At 35.7% G+C, this 24,970-nt stretch overlaps 1 long non-coding RNA gene and 1 pseudogene across 1 annotated transcript in view; one reads left to right on the forward strand and one right to left on the reverse strand.

Moving 5' to 3' along the window:
* Window positions 1-3,484, forward strand: part of LOC123592465 — a 192,757-nt gene extending 189,273 nt beyond the window's left edge. Inside the window, exon 5 of the long non-coding RNA XR_006709792.1 lies at window positions 3,335-3,484. This is a non-coding gene — a long non-coding RNA (uncharacterized LOC123592465). The remainder of the gene's footprint in view (window positions 1-3,334) is intronic.
* Window positions 3,485-12,914: 9,430 nt separating this feature from the next.
* On the reverse strand, window positions 12,915-15,472 carry LOC123596403 (annotated as a pseudogene).
* Between the last annotated feature and the right edge of the window lie 9,498 nt (window positions 15,473-24,970).

Here is a 24,970-nt window from a genome sequence, read left to right on the forward strand (position 1 = left end):
CACAATGATGATTCCCCCATTTGTTCTCCAAAGGTGCCTGTGTTAATTTACTTGAATAAATAAACACTGAATGAAAGGGACTACTCAAATATTTTGAAGACTATGGATTACAGGGTCAGAGTTGACATTGATACTCAGCTACTCCAAGAATTGTCATGACCCATTGGTTAGAGTAAGAGCATATGAGAGGCAGGTAATAAATGGAGTTCAGGTGAATTCTGGTGGCAGCATTGAATCTACAAATTACCTGACCCCTGAATGAATAATAGGTACAGACATGCTTTGATGTTGGTACAACTCTCACATTCATTCTTTGGCCTGTGGGGTAGGAGCTATCATAGTAAGCTAAGTGGTAGCCTTGGGAATCAACTTCTCTATCTCCAGCTAGAAGAGTAATTCATAAATAACATCACCTTTCATAGTAGGGTGTATTATAGAAATTAAGGCCACCTTTCAAGACATAAAAAAAGACTGGCAAGGGTGATAATCCCTATCATGTCTCCATTTAATTTCCTAGTCTGACTCCTGCCAAAACAAGAGAGATCTTGAAAGATTTTAGACTTTATGCAAACTTTGTGATTGAAAACTCTAGGTGTAGGCTCTGTGGCAGTTACCATGTTGGATGCAGCAGTATCTTTGCTAAAGCAGGTAAATAAAACCACAAGTATATAATATGCATCCATTGAAGTGGCAAATAATCTTTTAAAATTTCTGTCTGAAAAAAGACTCTGAAATAATTGGCTTTAATATGAAATAGACATGGTTTGCATTAATGTTTTTTTTTTCCAAGGTTATGTGAAATCTCCTATTTATGTCATAACATGGTTCAAAGAGGTTTGGAATCTCTGAACATCCTGTAGACTTTCACATTTGTCCACTACATTGATTACATAATATAATCAGGATGGATAAGCAGGAATTACCTAGTATTTGGAAGCCTTGAAAAGACACCATACATTTTGGTTAGTAGGAGACCCAAAGAGGATTTAGGAACCTTCCATATCAATAACTTTGTAGAGGTCTAGTTGTTAGGAGCACACTTAACTTATCATCCAAAGTAAAACTATACCATTTTCCACCAAATCATGAAGCATAACTCTTATTAAGCTTATCTGGTTTCTAGGGACAGCATATTCTATCATATTGTTCTTGATAATAAACCAGGTTAGTAAAAGGCTACAAGCTTTCAGTGGGACCCAGAGTAGGAAAATTTCTGCATCAGATTCACGTTGCAAAGTCAAGAGCCCTTCAACTAGGTCCCTAGAACTTCACAGACTCTACTGTATTAGAGAGATTAGTGGTTGATAAAGTTGCCATAGAGAATCTATGACCTGCCCCAGCACAGAAATCACAATGCTTTGGGAACAATGGAATGCCACTTGAAGTAGAGAATTATACATGTTTTGAAAACAACTTCTGTTTTTCGACTAGGCTTCTTGAAATTTAGAACACTTGGTCATGGGATACAGATTTACTATGGTTCTGGGATTGTCCATCATGAAATGGGTTCTGTCAGCTCCATCAAGTCTAGGTGGGCCCAAGAATAATACATTGAAAAGTGGGTGATCTACATCTAACTTTGAGTATGAGCAAGACCGGAAGGCCCAGGCAAACTGCATGTGTAGGAAGCCCAGACTCTGCATGTAATCTACCCCTATTTCCTTAGCTTATACCTACCTGTGGCCAAACAAAAGCCACATCATAACCAGTTGACTGAGGAGGAAAATGATCCATCTTGTTTTATACACGAATTAGCTGAAATGTGGGAGCAAGGTAAAAATAATCAGCAACTTCACTACAAGCTCATTCAGGATCGGCCTTGAAAGACAGAAGCAAGGGAAGTATATCCCAATGGGTAGAGATTTAGGCTGCACATGCAGTCATTCATTTAGTGTGGAAGAAGTGTTTAAAGGTTAGAATGAATATATACTAACTCATTATTAGTAGCAGATAGTCTGGCGGGGGCCTGGAAAGAGAGCAGTTAGGTCAGAAGCAAAGTTGTTTTGTTTTTTGTTTTTTAAATATTTATTTTGGGGAGAGAGAGAAAGAGAGAGAGTGAGCATGGGCAGGCAGAGAGAGAGGGAGACAGAGAATCCCAAGCAGGCTCCACACTGTCAGTGCAGAGCCAAACACTGGGCTCAATCTCACAGATAATGAAATCATGACCTGAGCCAAAATCAAGAGTCAGATGCTTACCTGACTGAGTCACCCCGGTGCTCCAGGGATACAGCTGTTTAAGGCAAAGTCATGTAGATGGACATATGGGGGTAGAAAATAAATGTGAAGATGCTTGTATATTATACTTAAATGGAGTCAGTCAGCTTCTGTCATCAGCAATCCTATGTCTGACCTGACATGGTAAACACATTTTAAAAAGTGGTCACAGTGGCAGATATGGAGATGATACTCAAACCTAACAGCATGGGCCCTCACCTGTCAAGACTGTTCTAGCTACTGCCACCCCAAATATTTAGCCTTTCAGCAACAGAGAGCAATACTAAAATCCTATAATAGCATCATTCTTTGAGGAGGTCAATAAGCCATTTTGTGCCAAGTTGACATTTGGGGTTACTTCCAACCTGGAAGCTCAGAAATTTATTCCAATAGGAACAGATACAGTTTCCAGATATGATTTTGCCTTCTCTATACTCAGTTTTTCAACCATCACCAGTATTTGAAGACTCATGAAGTATTTGATTCACTGGCATGGGATCCCCCATATCATTGGGTTTATCCAGAGAAGTCACTGTAGAGTGAAGAATATGGTGAATTACCCCACAATAACGGAATCCCCTGGCTTTATTATATACCACACCAGCTGAAAGTTGCCGCATTGATACAGCATTAGGAAAGCATGCTGAAGTCACAGCTGAGTTGTCACCTCTGAAATGATTATTTAAAAGGAAAGAAAGTCAGGGGCTTCTGAGTGGCTTAGTTGGTTGAGCGTCTGACTTTGGCTCAGGTCACGATCTCGTGGTCTGTGAGTTCAAGCCCCATGGCGGGCTCTGTGCTGACAGCTCAGAGCCTGGAGCCTGCTTTGGATTCTGTGTCTCCCTCTCTCTCTCTGCCCCTCCCCCACTCATGCACTGTCTCTCTCTCTCTCTCTGTCAAAAATAAATAAACATTAAAAAAATAATAAAATAAATAAAAGGACAGAGTCATTCTTCAGGATGCAATATACCTTCTCACAAAGACCTTTATATAGTTCTTAGACCAAATAGGAAGATTATACAGGCTTCCATATTAAGTAATGAAAACAGTAGTAACCCTAATTATAATCAGTATAACCAGTCCTAATAACTTTCTTAACAAATTTGTCTTCTTGTCTTCACAGCATTAAAGGTCCTAGTTTCCAAAGGAGGGACATTTTTGCCTGGAACACAACAAAATCCCATTGAGCTGTGGCTACCGCTTGAACAGAGGCTCATTTTTGTCCACAAGTCATCAGGCACCAAGAAGAATGACCATTTTCCCAGGTGTTTGATTGTGATACTTAGGAGAAGAAGAATTGCTAGAAATCAATGGAGTCAGGGAGAAGTATGTCTGTACCCAGACAATCTGCTTGTGTACTGCTTAATATCCCTTCTCTAATTTTGATAGTAAGTGTACAATTGGCATGAGGATGACATGGTGGCCAGAGTCCCAGACCCCTCAGGGATGAAGATCTGGTTCAGCCCATCAGCTAAGCCATCAGCAGTGGTAATGGAAGGTAAAGGGATGGTAGAGTAGGGAGAAAATAAGTATCACTATCCCCCTGAAATGAGCTGTCGTCATGCGGAATGTGGTTCATCCTCCTTACTTGTCTAAGTTCCCTTCAAGAAGAAAGACTCAACAGTCTTAGAGAACTGCTTCCTGAATGTATATGTAGAATTGGATCTGAGTGGAGTAAACCATGGAGGACACACAGATATACTACCCAAGATCCCCCTTCAAGGAAGGGTTTGTTGCCACAGCTTCAGGGAGTATTGGCAGCAGAAGGCAGTTAGCTACAGTCTGTTCAGGAATTACTTCAGTTGTAGAGAACGATTTTACCCTGTCATGATCGGAGGTGGTAGCCCAGATCCATCGAGTAGTGGAGGTGGGAGTATAAAGAATACCTTAATAGGGACAACTATTAAATGCTATTTCAACTTCATAACCTCTCCCCTGCCCCCATGGTACTGGCTGAAGCTGTAAGGCCTGAATCTAACTTGACTTCTTTGCCTATTTCAGCTTTTTCTTCCTTCCTTCTAGGGTCTTCCTTAACAAATATTCTAAACACGAAATTATTTCAGAATCTGCTTTGCATTGAACAAAACCTGCAACAAATCCTATTCTTTGATCCATACACTTTTGCCTCATATATTTTCAGGTTATGTTATTTAACCTCAATTTTATGAATAGTATATACTTAATGGGAATTATAAATTTTATCCTTATTAAATGGACATCTTTATTCTCTCTGGTGATTTTATCTTAAGTTGTGCTTTGGCTGAGATTAACTTTACTACCTATGCTTATTCTTGTTTATGCGTATTTATCCTTTTCTTTTTGAATACACATCTCCGTTTTTTTTGATTATTTTATTTATTTTGAGAGAGACAGAGAGAGTGCCAATGGGGGAGGGGCAAAGAGAGGGGTGGGTACAAAGAATCCAAAGTAGGCTCTGTGCTGGCAACAGAGACCCCATGTAGGGCTCAAACTCACAAACCATGAGATCATGACCTGAGTCAAAGCCAGACACTTAACCAGCTAAGCCACCCAGGAGCCCCTTACCTCCATTGTTTTAGGTGTATATTTTGTAGGCAGCATATATTTAGATCTTTACAAAATCCAATGTAATAGTGCCATTTTAAAGGGGGAGTTGATTTTTTTCTTTATTTTTACAGTTGTAATTTACATACTTGGTATTAGTGACTTTCTGATTGTGTTTCTTAGGGCACTTGGGTGGCTCAGTCAGTTAAGTGTCTGACTTGGGCTCAGGTCATGATCTCGCAGTGTGTGGGTTGGAGCTCCGCGTTGGGCTTTGTGCTGACAGCTCAGAGCCTGGAGCCTACTTTGGATTCTCTCTCTCTGCCCCTCCCCCGCTTGCACTCTGTCTCTGTCTCTCTCTCTCCAAAATAAATAAATAAATAAATAAATAAATAAATAAATAAATAATTGTGTTTCTCTTATTTATTCCTTTTTATTCTTGGATTTATTTTTTTTTTCTTCTATCTCTTGCTATGTGACTTATGTTTAAATTTTGTTCATCTTCTCCAGTGCTTTGAGAGGCATATGCCACTCTTATATTTGGCATCAGTTAACATAAAGTTTAAAGTAGGCACCTCTGCTTTTCAAAGCCTGGCAGACAATATGTGGGGAAAATAACTTCATAACCAAAAGAGCATAAGCATTATATCTCTGGTGCATTTTAATTTACACTTGATCCTAAGAAACTCATTAGAGGAAATGAGTTTTTAACAGTTCTTTCTCAGCAACATAAGGCAATGAGCAATTTAGATACACAAGAACATTTTACATTTTTGGATCCAAATTCTGTGATTTTAGAATTTTTTGTTTACATTTTAAAAATGGCTAACACTGAACTAACTCAAATGTAGTTTGATGTTGAAAGGAATTTAGTTCAGTTTGTGAGTATTTATGCAGAATCCCTCTTGAAACCAAAATAATTTCACTGAAATCAACCATAGTTTACTTAACAACACATTTAGAAAATACTGTGTATGTTTTCCCAGCAAACAAACCATTCAGAACCCACAAATTTGATGTTTCTGCTAACCTTTTCATCAAAAGCTGTTTCAAAGAAGATGTGAGAAGATTAGCAAATGATTAGTTTAAACTTTCTATTTTAGTGTAATCAAATAGTTCACATTTCTAGATTCCTTTTTTTTTTAATAGAGCAGTATTATTTTCTTACTCAGCCCAGATGTTTTTGACAGACAGAATAGTGCAATTTGGGAAGAAGTGGCAAGGGAAGTTTATAATCGGACTACAGCGATGGAAAATTACCTCCAGTACCAAATATGTGGGGAATCTACAAAATAGAGGTAAAGTGATATGCCAAAATTCCCAGCAGTGGCATGTAAGAACTGGACATGGGGAGCACCTGAGTGTTTGCTTTGACTCTATCACGTAATGCATTCTAATTCATTTTTGAATTAAGAATTTGAAGTTTGCAAGTATATTATACAATATAACATGTGTTTCTGGCATTATCAACTAAAGACTTACGTCTACCTATTCCATAAGTCTAGTCAATATCATTTCTGTTTTTATCTATTACTCTGAACATTACGATAATCATTTGATATGCTCTAGTCCAAGTCATTAATAACAAAAACGGTCAGACATGGAAATAATTGATTCAAAGCTATCATCAGTTATTATTTCTCTAAATTTTTATAGTATTTTATTAAAATGTGTCTGATTATATGTTTTGTATTTATTTTCATATGGAAGTCAAGCATAAAGTCATGCATAGAATTATATTGAAATCTATTTTTCTGTTCCATCAATAAGTAGAAATAATTGCTACTAATAATTGCTAGTAATAATGCTAATTTTAGGGTCATTATTGACAATTCTATCCAAATCTCATTTCCTGCCAAAATGTTTTTCAACAGTTAGATGTGGATTTCCATATTTATACACAAATCAATATATGATTTTTCAATTATTTTATTGTGGTGAAATACACTAACATAACATTTATGATCATACCATTTATAACTGTGTATTTCAGTGGTATGAAGTACGTTCATATCGCTCTGTGACCATCACCACCATCCATTTCCAGAACCACTTTATCTTACAAACCTAAAATGCTGTATCCATTAAGCAACTCCCCATTCTCCCAATGCCCCAGCTGATGGCCACCACCTCCACTTTCTGTCTCTGTGATTTGACTGCTCTAATTACATCATGTACGTATTTAGATCAAGCCATATTTGTCTTTTTGTGACTTGCTTATTTAACTTAGCATTTTCAAGGTTAACCCATGTTGTAGTTGAACATGAGTGCATAAATATCTTTTTTGAGACCCAGTTTTCAATCTTTTGGTATATAACCAGAAGCAGAATTGCTGGATCATATAATAATAATTCTATTTTTACCTTTTTTTTTTTTTTGAGGACCCACCACACTGTTTTCTGCAAAGGTTTTTGCCATTTTACATTCCCACTAATAGTGAACAAGGATTCCCATTTTTTCACTTCATAACCAACAGATTATGTTGAAAAGACTATCCGATCCTCAGTGAATGACCTCGGCACTCCTGTCAAAAGTTATTTGACTATATACGCAAGGGTTTATTTCTGGGATTTATTTTCTATTCCATTAGTCTATGTATCTATCTTTAGGACAGTAGTACTTGTTTTGATTATTAAAGAGAAATGTCTAAGTCCTTTGCTTATTTTTGAATAGGTTATTTGTTTTTTTGCTGTGGAGTTTTAGGTCTTCTCTATTCTGAATATTAATATCTTATCAGATATATGATTTGCAAATATTTTCTCCTATTCAATGGTTTCCTCTTCATGCTGTTGATAGTGTCCGTTGATGCACAAAAGTTTAATGATTATGAGGCCCAATTTCTCTATTCTTTCTTTCATTGAAAGTTACTTTGATATCATCTCTAAAAAATTATTGCCAAATCCAATGTTATGAGAATTTGCCTTATGTTTTCTTCTAATAATTTTATAATATTAGGTGCTACATTTAGATCATGGACTAATTTTGAGTTAGTTACTGTATATTGTGTTAAGTAATGATTCAATTTCATTGTTTTCCGTGTAGATATCCAGATTTCCCCAGATCATTTGATGAAAAGACTAATCCTATCCCCAGTGAATGGTCTTGGCATTCTTCTCAAATATCATTTGACCATATATGTGAAAGTTTATTTCTGGGCCTCCTATTCCATCCCATTGATCTATATGTCTATCTTTATAACAGTACTACGCATTGTTTTGATTATTGCAGGTTTGTAGCAAATTTTGAAATCAGGAAGTATGAAGCTTCTAGCTTTGTTCTTTTTCAGGATTGTCTGGCAATTCAAGGTCTCTTGAGATTCCATGTGAATTATAGGATGAGTTTTTCTATCTCTGAAAAATATTCCGTTGGGATTTTGATTGAGATTGTACTGATCTTTGGACAATATTGACATCTTAGCAATGTTAAGTTGTACAATTCATATACATGGCTTTTTGTTTTCATTTCTTTATGTCTTTAATTACTTTCAGTAATGTATTTTAAATTATGCATCTCTTACCTCTTTGGCTAATTCCTGTTTTATTCTCTTTAATACTATTGTAAATGGAATTGCCTTTCTAAATTCATTCACAGATTGTTCATTGTTAGTAAGTAACAATGGAACTGATTTTTATGTGTTGACTTTGTATCATGATACTTCACTGAATTTTTAGTTTTAAATTCTGTGTGTGTGTGTGTGTGTGTGTGTGTGTGTGTGTGTGTTTGTAAACCCTAGGATTTTGTGTGTATAAGATCATATCATCTGCAAACAGAAATAATTTACTGTTTCCTTTTTAATTTGGACAATTTTATTTCTCATCTTAGACTAATTGACCTGGCTAGAACTTTCAGTGCTATGATGAATAGTGGTAAAAGCTGGAATCCTTCTCTTGTTCCTGATCTTAGAGGAAAAAAATTAAATGGCTTAGCATTGAGTATCATGTTTGCTTTGGGTTTTTCATATTTGGCTTTTATTGTGTTCAGTTAGTATCCTTTTAATCCCAATTTGTTGAGTATTATTATCATGAAATAGTGTTGAATTTTATCAAATGCTTTTTCTGCGTCAGTTGAGATGATCACTTTTTTTTCTTCATTCTGTTTCATATGGTATAGTTAATTGATCAATTGTTTGATAAAGTATCCTATGAAACTTTTCTATGTACAGTAGACTAATCAATTAGCAAGAACTTATATTAGCTAATTCTATGGAGACAGTAAATAGAGTTAGAGGATTTTGAGTATATATTGTGAAAAAGCGATTCACTATTGACAGGAGAATAAGAATGAAAACAAGATAAAAGGACATTTTTGAGGGCCTTACAATTTTTAATAAGTTTTGACCCTACGAAGTATTTTTTAAAATGTTTACTTAGTTGTTTTGAGAGAGGAGAGGGGCAGAGAGAGAATCCCAAACAGGATCTGCACGTTCAGTGCGAAGCCCAATGTGAGGCTCGATGTCATGAGGTGCGAGATCACAAAACTATGAAATCAAGAGTTGGATGCTTTAACCAACTGAGCCACCCAGGTGCCCCGGCTGATATAATATTCTTAAACTTTATTCTTTTTCTTCTTTGCATTTGCCAATAACTGACATGCTAATATATTTGTTTATTTTATTCTCCCTAACTAGAACAAGAGGTCTGCAAGGAAAGGATTTTTCTCTCATTCACTATTGCATATCCATGGATTAGGTTCTGAGAAAATATTTTTAATGTGTGAGTCTAAAACAGGTACACTTACTCAATTCAGTGTGTTTATATATATACACACACACATATATATATATACATATGTGTATATATATATATATGAAATTTAACTCTTATTTTCTGTTATAAAGTTAATATTTTGTTGACAGTGGGAGAGAACCAAAATTCATAAATCATTTTTTTCTACCCTAGATTTTTTTTTTCATTTTATTATTATGTTTATTGGATATATTTTGCTTACATTTATGTTAAAAGAAACACTGTTTTCATGAACTAGGTTTAAATAAGGGAAAGGATGTACCAATAAAACAAGTGACACCGGCAGAGAACTTTCCCTATTTTTCTTATCCCATGAAGACTGAAATGTCTAACAGGCAATTTCTCATTCAATATGGAGGATTACCACAATTTGATAAATGTCATATCCTCAGAGGTTATATAAGAGTTTTTAATAGTATGAAAATTAATTATTAATTTAAAATATATTAAAGATTAAGAAAATGCAGTGTTTTATTCCACTTATAGAAGTAAGAGGTTGTATATTAGGTCTCTCATATCATGCAGAATTGAAATCATGTTTATTTCTTCATTAGGCACCAAATGCTACAATTTCTTCTTTAGAAAAAGAGAAATTAAGGGAGCCTGAGTGGCTCCATCGGTTAAGTGTCTGACTCTTGATTTCAGCTCAGGTCATGATCTCATGGTTTGTGAGTTCAAAGCCCCACATCAGGCTTTGTGCTGACAGTATGCCAAGCTTGCTTGGAATTCTCTCTCTTCTCTCTCTCTGCCCTTTCCCCCATTCATGTTTGTACATCCACTCTCTCCTCTCTCTCTCTCTCAAAATAAATAAATACATAAAAGAAAAATGAAATTGTTAGTGTTATATACAGAGGTCATATTAATAAAAGCATTTTCAGAGTATACTGGGATAATTAATATAATTACCTAGCATACTGGAAAAGATTGAGACAGATTGCACTTTGATGAACATCATTGAAAGATTCACATCCAGAAACTCAATTCAAAATCAAAGTGTGAACATGCACTGAGAATGTCCTTTGAAAAGAAATATACTAAAGAATTGTGTAAGACTCATATATGGTTATTATACTGTTTTCCACCAATTGCAAAAGAATCACTATTTTATTTCATTCTCGCCTGCTGAAGCTCTATTTAATGTCTTTCAATTAAAGAAACACATAACAGTGGAAGACTAAAGAGACAGGGTACTTTCAGATTTTACATTACCCCTTACTGAGTAACATCATATTTGAACAAGTTTTTATATCTCTCCACTTGTGGGAGCACTAGCTCATGCATGTATTAGTGACAGAAAGGAAGTTGTCATACTGAGAACAAATAATTTCGTGTGAGACTCACAAAAAATAATTTATTTAATGAAGAATTTAAAGGTCACCTGTAAGTTTGAGGTTTTTGGAAACTTAAAAGTAATTGCAGTATGTAGCATTTATATTTATTTGATTATTTGACTACGTAGAAAAACCTTTATGTTGGTTGTATAGTACAAAATCACATCTACTACAAGTCAGACTCTGCTTTAGAAAAAAAATAACTAGTATCAATGATAAAAATGATTTGGAGGTTAGCAACATAAAAATACATATACACATGGTCGATGACTTATGATGGTTCAACTTACATTTTTTTTTTTTTTACTTTATTATGGTGAAAAAATGATACACGTTCAGTAGAAATTATCCTTCAAATTTTAAATTTTGATATTTTTGTGGGCTAGTAACATTTGGTGCTTTCTCATGATGCTGGGCAGTGGCAATGAAGTTCAAAACCCAGCCAGCCATGTGATCACGATGGTAAGCAACCAGGACACTTAGAAGCTTCCATACCCACTGTGTGTTTCACTTTCAGTATGGTATTTAACAGATTACATGAGATATTCAATACTTAATTATTTTTTTTAATTTTTTTTGATGTTTATTTATTTTTGACAGAGAGAGAGAGAGAGAGAGAGAGAGAGCGAGCATGAGTGGGGGAGGGGCAGAGAGAGAGAGACAGACAGAATCTGAAGCAGGCTCCAGGCTCGGAGCTGTCAGCACAGAGCCCAGTGGGGGACTCGAACTCACCAACTACGAGATCATGACCTGAGCCGAGGTTAGATGCTCAACGACCTGAGCCACCCAGGCGCACCAATATTTGATAAAATAAGTTTTGCATTAGATTATTTTGCCTAACTATAGGTGAATGCTAACTGTTCTAAGCACAATTTAAAGTAGATTAGGCTCAGTATGGTGTTCAATAGGTAAGATATAATAAATGCATTTTTGACTTTGGGTACTTTCACTTACTATGTATGGGTTTCTTGGGATATAACCCTAATGTAAGTTGAGGAAGATCTATATACAATTTTATTTTTGGTATTTCATAGGCTCATGGAACTGAAAGGAACAATAAAGGTTACCAAATTCAAAATTCTAAATTTTCAAATAATAATCAGAAAAGTTTATATAAATACTAGAAAATGTGCTCACTGAGGCACCTGGGTGTCTCAGTCAGTTAAGTGTCTGACTCTTGATTTTGGCTCAGGTCATGATCTTTCCCAGGTTGTGAGTTCGAGCCCTGCATCAGGCTCAGCACTGACAATTCAGAGACTGCTTAAGATTCTCTCTCTCTCTCTCTCTCTCTCTCTCTGTCTCCTTCTCTCTCTGCCCCTCCTCTGCTTGTGCTGTCTCTCCCTCAAAATAAATAATTAACATTTCATAATCATATTCATAATAAAAAATTTGCTCACTGATGGAAGCCATATCCATAATAACTTAAATACAAGCAAAATTTGTGGTAAATTTGTAGTTTGTGAAGTATGCTTTAATTTGTGTGTTTTTCTACTATAGGTAATTTTTTTTTTTTATTTTAACAGAGTTGTTCATCTAGTGTTTGTTTTTAAGCCTCATGTTGTCTGCTGTGTGGAAACGTTCTTCTTCATTGCCCATGCAATTCTTATTTGTCATTGGAGGACCAACTCCTATGTGTCATTCCCGCCTACCATAGGGAATTAACTGCTTCCTGCTCTGGGTTGCCATGGAACTGTGCTTAAAACCATAGAATAATGCATGCAATTTTTTTTTAAATAGAATGAACAAAATTTCATATTTTTTTGGTTTTAGATAATACTTAAAATTATGAAAGCTAAAATTTTTAAATTTTAACTACGTTGGCTGAGTTTTTATATACATTATATTTACACAATAAAAGAAAATTAAAGGACACCTCAGTGGCTCAGTTGGTTAAGCTCCTGACTCTTGATTTCAGATTGGGTCACACTCTCATGGTTGCCAGATCAAGCCCGAGTTGGGCTCATGCTGTGTGTGGAGACTGCTTAAGATGCTCCCTGTCTCTCTCTCGCTTTGCCACTCACCTGCTCGCTCTCTCTCTTTCTCTTTCTCTCTCAAAAAAAAAAAAAAAAAAGAAAAAAAAAGAAAAAAAAGAAAAGAAAGAAGGAATTTATGACCCAAGGATTTTAAATCCTAATGTTACAGGCAAAGCCTCATTTTTATGGAAAATAAAACACTCTTTTTCTTCCACTTCTAATAGCTCATTAAGAGAAGCCACTACTAAATCCTGTTCCTGCTGCATTTCTATGTAGCAGGACGCAGCTCTCGCAATCCTTCCTAAACACCGTTCAGGAGTGATGGAGTGATGAGCTTCATGTCTTGTACTTCTACACAATAAATTATTCTAGGGATCAGGACAATCTGTAATGTGATCCCAGGATGATTATCCTGTTCTGCTGTGGTTATTTGGGACGTTGCTGTAAACTGTTCTCTTTTAGAGAAAGACAAGACTTTTCAGATTCTGTCCTATTGGCCAGCTACTCTATTGATGTTATGTTTGTTTTAGTAACTAAAGAGTCAAAGGTAACTTCTTCAGTGATTCTGTTTGGGCTTTACAAAATATTAAGAACAAATTCTCATGACTCTTGTATAGTTGTTGCCCTATTTCTAATGCCCTCTTTGTACGGCCCAATAAAATCAAAGGTATCATTATTTGCCAACAACTTGGTTTTGAAGATCTGGAATTTAGCAAATTTTTTGGCTTCAGGAATACTGGACAATATGGTAAGTATATCATTAGAAAGTACACTCCCTTCATTGAACTTCAGACATAATGTTAGAGTGTTGTTAATTTTATAGGATCATTCAAGTTGTGCTTTCTTTTCTTCATCTTCTCTTTCCATACTCTTCCAAAATGAAATATTCACTTCCTCTATTATTTCTATTTTTGTTTTAAGTTCCAAAGGATGCTATTTATAGATTTTCCCCTTAGATTTCAGACATGCTTCCAGTTGTTTCCTTTGATTCTCTGTTGTGTTCTTCTTAATAAATGGATTAATTTGGGACTTTTCTTTCATTTATGGTTTTGTCACCAGCCTGAGTTTGGGAAGGTATCATATTGAGAAAATGGTTCTGGGAAAGAGTCTTTTTCAACTTGGAGTCCAAAGTCTGTGCATTTTCTTGATAGCTGTTGCTGCATTTATTCCCATTGGTTCCATTTACTGTTATGTTAGGGTGCTTGGAATGACTGAATTCAAACCACGAAGTGTCAAGTTGGGCCTTTGGATTATGGGTTTTGCCTTTGGCAGTGCACCTGATGTCTGACGTCTAAAACAAGGTTGAGTGGATTTCTGATCTTGCTTAATGTTTGGATGTCTGTTGTTACAGCCTCCCAGAAGCACACTGGGGCATGTCCAGGGTTTGGTTTGTTCTACTTTCTGTTCAGTACCAGTGGGTGACTGTAACTTAGTTTCATTTGGTCTTTCATATTTATCCTTATTAACCCTTATAACCTTTATGTCCTTGACCACAGGTTTCTTTGATGCTTCAGTCCTACTAAGGTTCTGAACTAGTGAGAGGGAACTGCCCTTGGGAGTTTTTCTCCTGGTCTTGAAAGATTTGTTCCTCTAGAAAGTGGCTGTGACTTTACTGGTGGAATCTTAATTTGTGTTTCTCCAACAAATTGTTTATTAAGTCTGTCTTTCAGAACAGCACTATTCCCTGAACTTTTGCCCAAGGTTTCTTTAGGAGTCAAACTGCTTTAGGTTTGATTATAAGACTTAGTCTTTGACTTACCTATTGTCCACAATTCAGAATTCAGCTTCCTTTCAGAGTCTGGTAAAGTTTGGGGCAAATTTTCCTTGTTCATCAGTTTCAGAAAGCTACCCAAGTATTCATTTCAAACACGATTATTGTCTACAGGGTCGTTGCGTTTAGCATTTCCTTGATCTGCTACCTGTTGCTTTGCAGTTTTCAGTTCTTGTATATTAAGTGATCCCACAGTTTTTCTAAACAGTTCTTTGGTTATGTATGATCCAGCTTCATGCTTTTGCTGACTGTTGCTGGAAGGCTTACTCTTTGAGTTAGAAGAAATACCTCCTGAAGTCAGCCTTTTGCCTAGAAGTTTTGGTGGCTCCAACTCTGGCTTCTGGGATCCTGTGATATTGGCAGGCCTGGGCTGGAGTTTAATGCTGATGGGTCTTGTAGCTTTGATAGGCAAAGCAACGTGATTGGTAACATCCTTTCTGGGCACAATAGTAGATTTAGAAGGTCCAGGATTCAGACAATTACTCTTGACTTTTAGATAAGGCTTAGTGTTTTGACACTTCAGTTTTCGCTTGACAGTAAGTAGTCCTGGAACTTTCTATGCCACTCTTTACGGCTTCGAACCACTCTTCAGTGGTAGCACCATGAATTTTCCATGACAGTTTTTCTTCCACTATTTTTTTTTTAAAATAATTATGCAGTGTATCCTCCATGGTACCGTCAGAAGGATCTTCCCGAAAAACATTTGATCCTTACTTTAAGAACCAATTTTGTTATTTTTTTTTTTTAGACAGAATAAGTTTAAAAGGGACACTTGAACTGAACCTGTTTAAAACCTGTTTTTGGTGCCCAACATCCTACAAAACAAACTTGTAAATCTTTGTATGTTATCAAATATTCCGTATCTGTTCCATCTTGGTTTCTGATTTTTCTTGTACAGAAATCCTGTTCCTCACATTCCATCTAGTCATGTTTTGATAACTTTGACATGTTATTTCCTCTCAATTCTGCCTACATTCCTTTCTCTAGAGATTGTGGTGAATGGACTTTTACTAACACTTCCAGGCCCAGATGAAATGTGTCTTCCTTGTTGAGAGTGACCTCATACACTCAGGTAAAGTCACAGTTTTGTTCCTCATATTTCCTGTTACACTTTTAGTGAAAGTCAAAATCTTTATAATGGTCAATGGGACCCTACATTATTTGCAATTTTCCTGTCTTCTCCACACCTTTGACCTCATGATCTTATCTTAAAGCTTTTCCTCTAGTTATCCCTCCATCTTCAGTGACCTTAATGCAAATAGTCACTTGGCTATCTTCACATCCTTTGAAGGTTGTTTAAATAACACCTTCTCAATGAGGCCTGCCATGACTGCCATGTTTAAAATTGCAATTGCCCTACCAATCAGCTTTATGCTATATATATATTCTTTGTGGTATTTATCATCTTATAAAAAATTATAAACTTTATTTATTTGACTTATTTTTTTAAATTACTATACCCACTGAATGGAATGCAAGTCCCCATGATGGCAATATTTTTTATTTTGTTTTGTGTTTCCATTCATATGTACCAAACATCTAGAATAGTGCCTGCATAATAAATTTTTATTAACTCAGTGAAAAATAAATCTTGAGCGAGTCACTTTGCCTCTTTAACCTCTACTTCCTTTTTTGTAAAAAACAGAGGTCATAAGAATTCCTAAATGAGAAAGCTACTGTGATTAATAAATGAGATGATGCATGCAAAACAGTTAGCATAATGCCTTACTCATCATGCTCAATTAATAATATCAACTCCCATTATTAATTGTTTTATTTTCTGGGTTTTTAAGATTCAAAAGCTGAACTGTTATAACTATTAAATTTACAGAAGTGAAAAAAGAAAAGTTCTGGAAAAGAACCCAGGAAGAGAGGCACCAGGTGGCTCAGTCAGTTAACTGTCCGACTTCACGCAGGTCATGAGCTAGCGGTTTGTGAGTTCAAGCCCCGTGTTAGGCTCTGTGCCGACAACTGGGAGCCTGGAGCCTGCTTCCGATTCTGTTTCCCTCTTTCTCTGCCCCTCCCCTGCTCAGGCTCTGTCTCTCTCTGTCTCTCAAAAATAAATAAATGTTAAAAAAATTTTTTTAAAAGAACCCAAGAAGAATGTTTGTAGGTGGACTTTATTATATAGTTATATATTTTTTAACTTCAGAAAAATGATAAATTACATTTTATAATATAGAAATAACCTGAAATATTAAAACATTAACAAAAGTATTTTCTAGATATCTTAATTATTCTCTTCTGAAAGCAATATAATGAAATTTATCAATTTTTAAATATTCAGAACTGTTAGTTTAACACCATTTTTACCGAATCTCATCTACAATAAATAAAGTGCCATTAAAAGTTAGGTCATTTTTTCAAAAACTTATCAAAAATAGATCAAAGTGATACACATAGTTTTAAAATAAATAAATAAATAAATAAATAAATAAATAAATAAATGCAAATGGTATTGATGGAGTTAAGACAAAAACTCAGCAATATCTTACCCTGACCTTCTGCATGCCCAACTGTACTCACTAAGGCTTTAATGATTCCTGTTTAGAGCTTTTCTGGTGCTTGCCTTTAGTCATTTAACATACATGTGTGTACTGCCATTTTTTAACTCGTCAAATGTAGATTTTTTTATTGTCTTTTAGATATGATATATCAGCTATTAACTTATTTCTCCACCTCCAACTCTCTCACCCTTTTCCTTCTTCAACTCTTGGTAGTTCTAAGACTTTAAAACTTTTCAATTGATTGTTCTTGTTAGTTGTTTTAAGTATTGAAATTTCTAATTTCAATGTAAATATTATCTTTTGAATTTCCCTTTTGTAAGATGAGCATGTCATTACCTCTATACTTCCTTACCTTTACTTTCTTTCTTTTTATGTTTCAATTTTTTATTTAAATTTTAGTTAACATGTAGTGTAATATTAGTTTCAGGAGTAGAATGTAGTGATTCATCATCTCCATATAACACCCAGTGCTCATTGCAATAAGTGCCCTCCTTATTGCCCATCACCCATTTATCCATCTCCTGCCCACCTCTCCTCCAGCAAATCTTAGTTTGTTCCTCTTTTACGGTTTGACTCCTTCTCTTCCTCTTTTTTTTTTTCTTCCCCAAATGTTCACTTTTTTTTAATTGCACATATGATTGAAGTCATATGGTATTTGTCGTTCCTGGTTGATTTATTTCACTTAGAATAATACATGAGAGCTCTATCCACATTGTTGTAAATGGCAATATTTCATTCATTTTGAAGGCTGAGTAATAGCCATTATATTGTTACATATAATGATATATACTGATATATATATATATCAGTAATCATATATATATATATATATATCATATAATTTTATGGATACATATACCACCATTCATTAACCATTTATCAGTCAATGGACATTTGGGCTCTTTCCATAATTGGACTATTGTTGATAATACAGCTATAAACATTGGGGTGCACGTGCTCCTTTAAATCAGTATTTGTGTATCTTTTGGGTAAATACCTAGTAGTGCAATTGCTGGGTCATAAGGTAGTTCTATTTTTACTTTTCGAGGCACCTTCCACTGCTTTCTGGAGTGGCTGCATTCCCACCAACAGTGTAAGACAGTTCTGCTTTCTCTGCATCCTTACGAACATCTGTTGTTCTTGTTTTGCTAATTTTAGCCATTCTGACAGGTGAGAGGTGGTATCTCATCATAGTTTTGATTTGTATTTCCCTGGTGATGAGTGATGTTGTTTCATGTATTTGTTAGCCATCTGTATGTCTTCTTTGGAAAAATATATTTTCATGTCTCTTTCCCATTTATTAGTTGGATTATTTGTTTTTTGGGTGTTGAGTTTTATAAGTTCTTTATATATTTCGGATACTATCCTTTATGCAGAAATGTCATTTGCAAATATCTTCTCCCATCACAAATGTCGTTTTTTAGTTTTGTTGATTGTTTACTTCACTGTGCAGAAGGTTTTTATCTTGATGAAGTCCCAATAGTTCATTTTTGCTTTTGTTTCCTTTGCCTCAGGAGACATGTCAAGTAGAAAGTTGCTGCAGCCAAGGTCAAAGAAGTGGTGCCTGTTTTTTCCTCTAGGATTGTGATTGTTTTCTGTCTCACATTTAGGTCCTTCACCCATTTTGAATTTATTTTTGTGGACAGTGTAAGAAATAGCTCCAGGTTCATTCTTCTGCATGTTGCTGTCCAGTTTTCCTAATACCATTTGCTGTCATTTTTCCATTAGTTACTCCTTCCTGCTTTGTCAAAGATTAGTTGGCCATACATTTGTGGTTCTTTTTCTGGGTTTTCTATTCTATTCCATTGGTATATGTGTCTGTTTCTATACCAGTACTCTACTGTCTTGATGACTACAGCTTTGTAAATATGGCTTGGCGTCTGAAATTGTGATGCATCCAGGTTTGTTTTCCTTTTTCAAGATTGCTTTGGCTATGTAAGGTCTTTTGTAGGTCCCTTCAAATTTTAGGATTATTTGTTCTAGATCTGTGAAAAATGCTTGTGGTATTTTGATAGGGATTGCATTAAATGTGTAGATTGATTTAGGTAGTATACACATTTTAACAATATTTGTTGTTCCACTCCATGAGCTTAGAATGTTTTTTATTTCTTTGTGTCATCTTCAATTTATTTCATCAGTACAGCTCTTTTACCTCATGGTTAAGTTTATTCCGAGGTATTTTATGGTTTTGGGTGCAATTATAAATGGAATTGATTCCTTGATTTTTCCTTCTGCTTCTTCATTACAGGTGCACAAAAATGCAACAGATTCTGTACATTGATATTGTATCCTGAGATTTTACTGAATTTGTGTATCATTTCTAGCAACTTTTAGGTGGAGTCTTTCAGGTTTTCTAGAGTATCATGTCATCTACAAATAGTGAAATCTGACTTCTTCTTTGGTGATTTGGATGTCTTTTATTTCATCTTGTTGTCTAATTGCCGAGGCTAAGACTTCTAGTACCATGTTAAATGACAGTGATGAAAGTGGACATCGCTGCTTTGTTCCTGACCATACAGGAAAAGTTCTCAGTTTTTCCCAGTTAAGGATGATATTTGTTTATCATATATGGTCTTTATGACGCTGAGGTATGTTCTCTTTATCCCTACTTTGTTAAGGTTTATAAAGCATGGAAGCTGTATTTTGTCAAAGACTTTTTCTGCATCTACTGAGAAGATTATATGATTCTTATGCTTTTTTTTATTAATGTGGGGTATCACATTGATTTGTGTACATTGAACCACACTTTCATCCCAGAAATAAATCCCACTTGATGATGCTATATGATTTTTTTTATGTACTGCTGAATTTTATCTGCTAGTATTTCGTTGAGAACTTTTGCATCCATGTTCATCAAGGATATTGGCCTTAATCACCTTTTTAGTGGGGTCTTCATCTGGTTTTGCAATCAGGGTAATGCTGGCTTCATATAATGAGTTTGGAAGTTTTCCTTCCATTTTTAGTTTTTGGAATAGTTTGAGAAGAATAAGTATTAAATCTTCTTTAAATGTTTGGTAGAATTCCCCTGGGAAACCATCTGGCCTTGGACTTTTGTTTGTTCAGAATTTTTAGATTGCTTATTCAATTTCTTGCTAGTAATGGGTCTGTTCAAATTTTCTAATTCTTCTTATTTCAGTTTTGGTACATTATATATCTAGGAAATTATCTATTTCTTCTAGGTGGTTCAATTTGTTGTCCTATAATTTTTCATAATATTCTTTATAATTGTTTGTATTTCTTTGGTGTTGGTTGTGATCTCTCCTCTTTCATTCATGATTTTATTTATGTGGTTACTTTCTCTTTTCTTTGTGATAAGTATGGCTAAGGGATTATCAGCTTTATTAATTCGGTCAAAGAACCAGCTCATAGTTTCATTGATCTGTTCTGTGTTTCTGTTTGTTTGTTTGTTTCTATATAATTTATTTCTGCTCTAATCTTTATTATTTCCCTCTTTCTGCTGGCTTTAGGCTTCATTTACTTTTCTTTTTCTAGTTACTTTAGTATAAGTCTAGGTTGTGTATTTGAGAATTTCTTGCTTGTTGAGGTAGCATGTATTGCTATATACTTCCCTCTTATGACCACTTTTGCTGCATCTCAAAGGTTTTGAAATATCGTGTTTTCATTTTTATTTTTTCTATGTATTTTTAAATTTCTTTTTTAATTTCCAGGTTAACATATTCATTATTTTTAAATGTTTATTTATTTATTTTGAGAGATAAAGAGAAAGCATGAATGGGGATGGAAAGAGAGAGAAGGAGAGAGAAAATCCGAAGCAGGCTCCACACTGTTATCATGGATCCTGACATGAGGCTCGATCTCATGAGCCTTGAGATCATGATCTGAGCCAAAATCAAGAGTCAAAACCTTAACCAACTGAGCCACCCAGGCACTCCTAACCCATTCATTTTTTAGTTGGATGTTATTTAACTTCCACATATTTGTGGTCTTTGCAATTTTTTTTCTTGTGATTGAATTCAAATTTCATAGCATTGTGGTTATAAAATGTACATGGTGTGACATTAATCTTTTTGTATTTGTTGAGGCCTGATTCATGACCCAGTATATATGGTCTATTTTTGAGAATGCCCAATGCTTATGTGAAAATAGTACATATTCTGCTTCTTTAGGTTGAAATGGTCTGAATATATCTGTTAAGTCCATCTGGTCCAGTGTACCACTCAAAGCTATTGTTTCCTTGTTGATTTTCTGATAAGATAATCTGTCTATTGTTGTCAGTGGGATGCTAAAGTCCCCTACTATTATTGTATTATTATCAATAAGTTTATGTTTGTTATTATTGTTTTATATAGTTGGGTTAATTCAAATTGGGGGCACAAATACTGACAATTGTTAGATCTTCATGTTGGATAGACCCCTTAATTACGATATCATGTCCAATATCCTGTTATAGTCTCTTTGGTTTGAAATCTATTTTGTCTGCTATAAATATGGTTACCCCAGCTTTCTTTTGATATCCATTGGCATGATAAATGGTTCTTTATCCCCTCTCTGTCAATCTTCAGGTGTCTTTAGGTCTAAAAAGAATCTCTTGTAGGCAGAATATAGAAGGGTCTTGTTTTTTTGTCCATTTTGATACACTAAGTCTTTTGATTGGAGCTTTTAGTACATTTACATTCAGAGTGATTTTTGATAGATATGAATTTAGTGTCATTTTATATACTGTTAAGTTGTTTCTGGAGATTTTCTCTGTTCTCTTCTAGTCTTTGTCACTTTTGGTCTTTCTTTCCCCACTCAAAGAGTTTCCTATAATATTTCTTGCAGGGTTGGTTTGTGGTCATGAACTCTTTTAATTTTTGATTGTCCAGGAAAATCTTTATCTCTCCTTCTATTCTGAATGACAGCCTTGATGGATAAAGTATTTTTGGCTGCAGCTTTTTCCCATTCAGCATGTTGAATATATCATGCCATCACCTTCTGGCTTGCCATCTTTCTTTGGAGAGGCCTGCTGTTAACCTTATTTGTCTTTCCTTGCAAGTTAAGAATTTCTTTTCCTCTGCTGCTTTTAGGATTTTTTCCTTATCTCTATATTTCAAACTTTACTGTGATATGTCTTTTTGTTGGCCTTCTTTTATTGATTTTGATGGGAGTTCTCTGTGCCTCTTGGATTTGGATGTCTGTTTCCTTCCCCAGATTAGGGAAGTTTTCAGCTCTAATTTCCTAAAATAAACCATCTGCTCTTTTTTCCCTATCTTTTTTTTTATGGATTCCTATGATACAAGTATTATTATGCTTTATGGAGTCACTGAGTTCCCTAAGTCTACATTAGTGATCCAATGTTTTTCTTTTCTTCTTCTTTTCAGTTTCATTAGTTTCCATAATTTTTTTTCTATATAACTTATTCATCCTTCTGCTTCTTCCATCCTTGTCATTACATCTACACAGTTTCACATCTTGCTTATATTCAGCGTGACTAGTTTTTAGGTCTTTTATCTCTGGAAATTGATTCCCTGGTGTCTTCTATGCTTTTCTCAAGCCCAGCTAGTATTCTTATAATTGTTGTTTTAAATTATGCATCAAGTATATTACTTATATATGTTTTGATTAGATCCATGGACATATCTTTTCTTGTTCTTTCTTTTGGAATGAACTCTTCTATCTTGACATTTTGTCTAAGTCTCTGTCTTCTTTTATGTGTTAGGACAGCCTGTTATGTTTCCTGCTCCTGAGACTAATGGTTTTGTTAAGAAGAGATCACATACTTTCCAGGGCCTAGTGCTTCATTAAGTGATTCTGATGTATGCTGTGTGCACTCTGCTGCTGTGTTTGGGCTGCTCTTTCCCTCAAGTCAGTCGTGTCACAGTTTCTCCTTTCCTGCAGTAGGGGGTGTTTGGGCTTTGTCTAGAGTTGGCAAGTTTTAACTAGGTGTTCTCTGCTTGTTAATAGGCATTAGATCCCATTTCCCTTATAGCTGAAGCCTTGCAGCATTCTATAGTCAGTAGACTTGATGAGTGCAGCGTGAGGGGAATTCTGTTGGTTGGTTGAAGGAGAAGCCTGCTGCCCTGGTTCTCAGGCACATTTATGCTAGTAAAGAAGCACCTGCAGAGCACAGGGTGGGATGGTGTGGAACTTGGTGTAAGCTGTTCAGGCGTCCAGTGTGGGGGCTGTGCTGCTCACTGAAGTCAGTCTGTGCTGATGGGCAAGGGAGAAATATGGTGTCAATAGTGAAGCCTTCATGGGGAAAAAAAACAGTCTCCTCTAATGTAATCCTGGGTATCCTTCATATCCTTGCCTTCAGCCTGTCTCTTCCAGACCATCTGCCTGGCTGGCAATTCAGTGCACCTGTGTTTTATCTAAGGAACATAGGCTGAATTTTAAAACTCCAAAATTTAGGGACCCAGCATGGCATGGACTGGTGTTTGTCCCCTGAGGGAAGGTCATTAAGCTGGGGCTGGTGCAAGTTTGTCCCAGAATGGAAGTCACAGAAATGCACAAGGATTTGGAGTTTATAGTAAAGCACAGCAAAAAGGCTGAGTCTGGGTTAGCCACCCACAGCAGGTGTCTTTGCTCCTATGCTCAAGGGGAGAAGGAGTATAATGCCATCTGCCAGCTCTTTAGTCCCCTGAGAGATAATGCCACCTCTCACAGATGTATTCCAAGAACAGGGAAACCTCTCTCCCAGTATATCCCAAGGGATCTTCAGATTATGCAGCTCACTCCTGGGCCTGTGCCTTCCTTCTCCATAGTACTATGGCACCTGCTAGGGTCTATATCATCCATGACTTGGAACTCTAAAACTCCAGTCTTTGAGCTCAACTGGTTGTAAATATTCAAGATAATCAGCCCCTTTCATTTTCCTAACCAATGGCTTTGTACAAGAGATTTCCTTGTGAGATCCCTTGTGCACTGCTCTCCTCCCTCCTTCTCTCTCTTTCTCCTCTCTGAGGTCAGGACTCTCTCCTGTCTATAACACCGATGATCTTTTCCTCCCCCAAATCATGTCTGTCCATCTCCTGCTCTCTATCATGTGGCCTTTTCTCTCCTTCCAGTCATGCAGCTTGTTTTGTCAGTCCTCAGATAGATCTCTTGTGTGTTCAGAATGATGTGATATTGATCTAGCTGTGTTTGAGGGATGAGGTAAGCATAAGGTCCTCCTACTAGTCTGTCATCTTAACTCCTCTTGACTTTCATTTTAAAACTGAAAATATTGTATTCTATTGTGTCACACATAATTAAACGCTTTGTATTTTCTCTGTAGCTTGAATGATAACGTTGAAAATTGATAAATATTAATTATTATGATTCTGTAACTGTTGTTCAATGCAGAACATTAGTATGTGTAGTTGCATTTCTTCTTCAGTTACAGCAGCAATGCCATTCAAAACTGGATATTCCTAGTGTCAACAGCAAATGTATTTTTCATTTTTTAACATTGTTCTAACTTTTGAAATCATGCTGATGTTGTGTTTACATCTTTTGTGGTAATGACTATATTTTGCAACAATTATAATCAACAACCAATATTTTCGGATTGAATTTGATTTTGCTTATTGATAAAACTGTATGTTCTAATATATATTTTATATGACAAGAAAGTCATTTCCTAGAAGTCAATTTACCATATAGTTTTAATTGACAGAATTTCAATTTGTCCCCATGGCATTTTTTTTAAGTAAACTGTCCACTTCCACAGCTTCCTAGTGCTGCTGTAGGAGAACTACTGGTGAAAAAAAGTTGAAAATTAAGACCATAAGAAAATAATTCAGGGGCGTCTGGGTGGCTCAGTTGGTTAAGCATCCAACTTTGGCTCAGGTCATGATCTCACGGTTTGTGAGTTTGAGCCCATCAGGCTCTGAGCTGGCAGAACGTTGCCTGCTTCGAATCCTCTGTTTCTCTCTTTCTATGCACCTCCCCTGCTTACACCGTCTCTCAAAAATGAATAAACATTTAAAAA

The sequence above is a fragment of the Leopardus geoffroyi genome, chromosome B1, assembly GCF_018350155.1.
Source record: "Leopardus geoffroyi isolate Oge1 chromosome B1, O.geoffroyi_Oge1_pat1.0, whole genome shotgun sequence".
NCBI classification, from domain to species: domain Eukaryota; kingdom Metazoa; phylum Chordata; class Mammalia; order Carnivora; family Felidae; genus Leopardus; species Leopardus geoffroyi.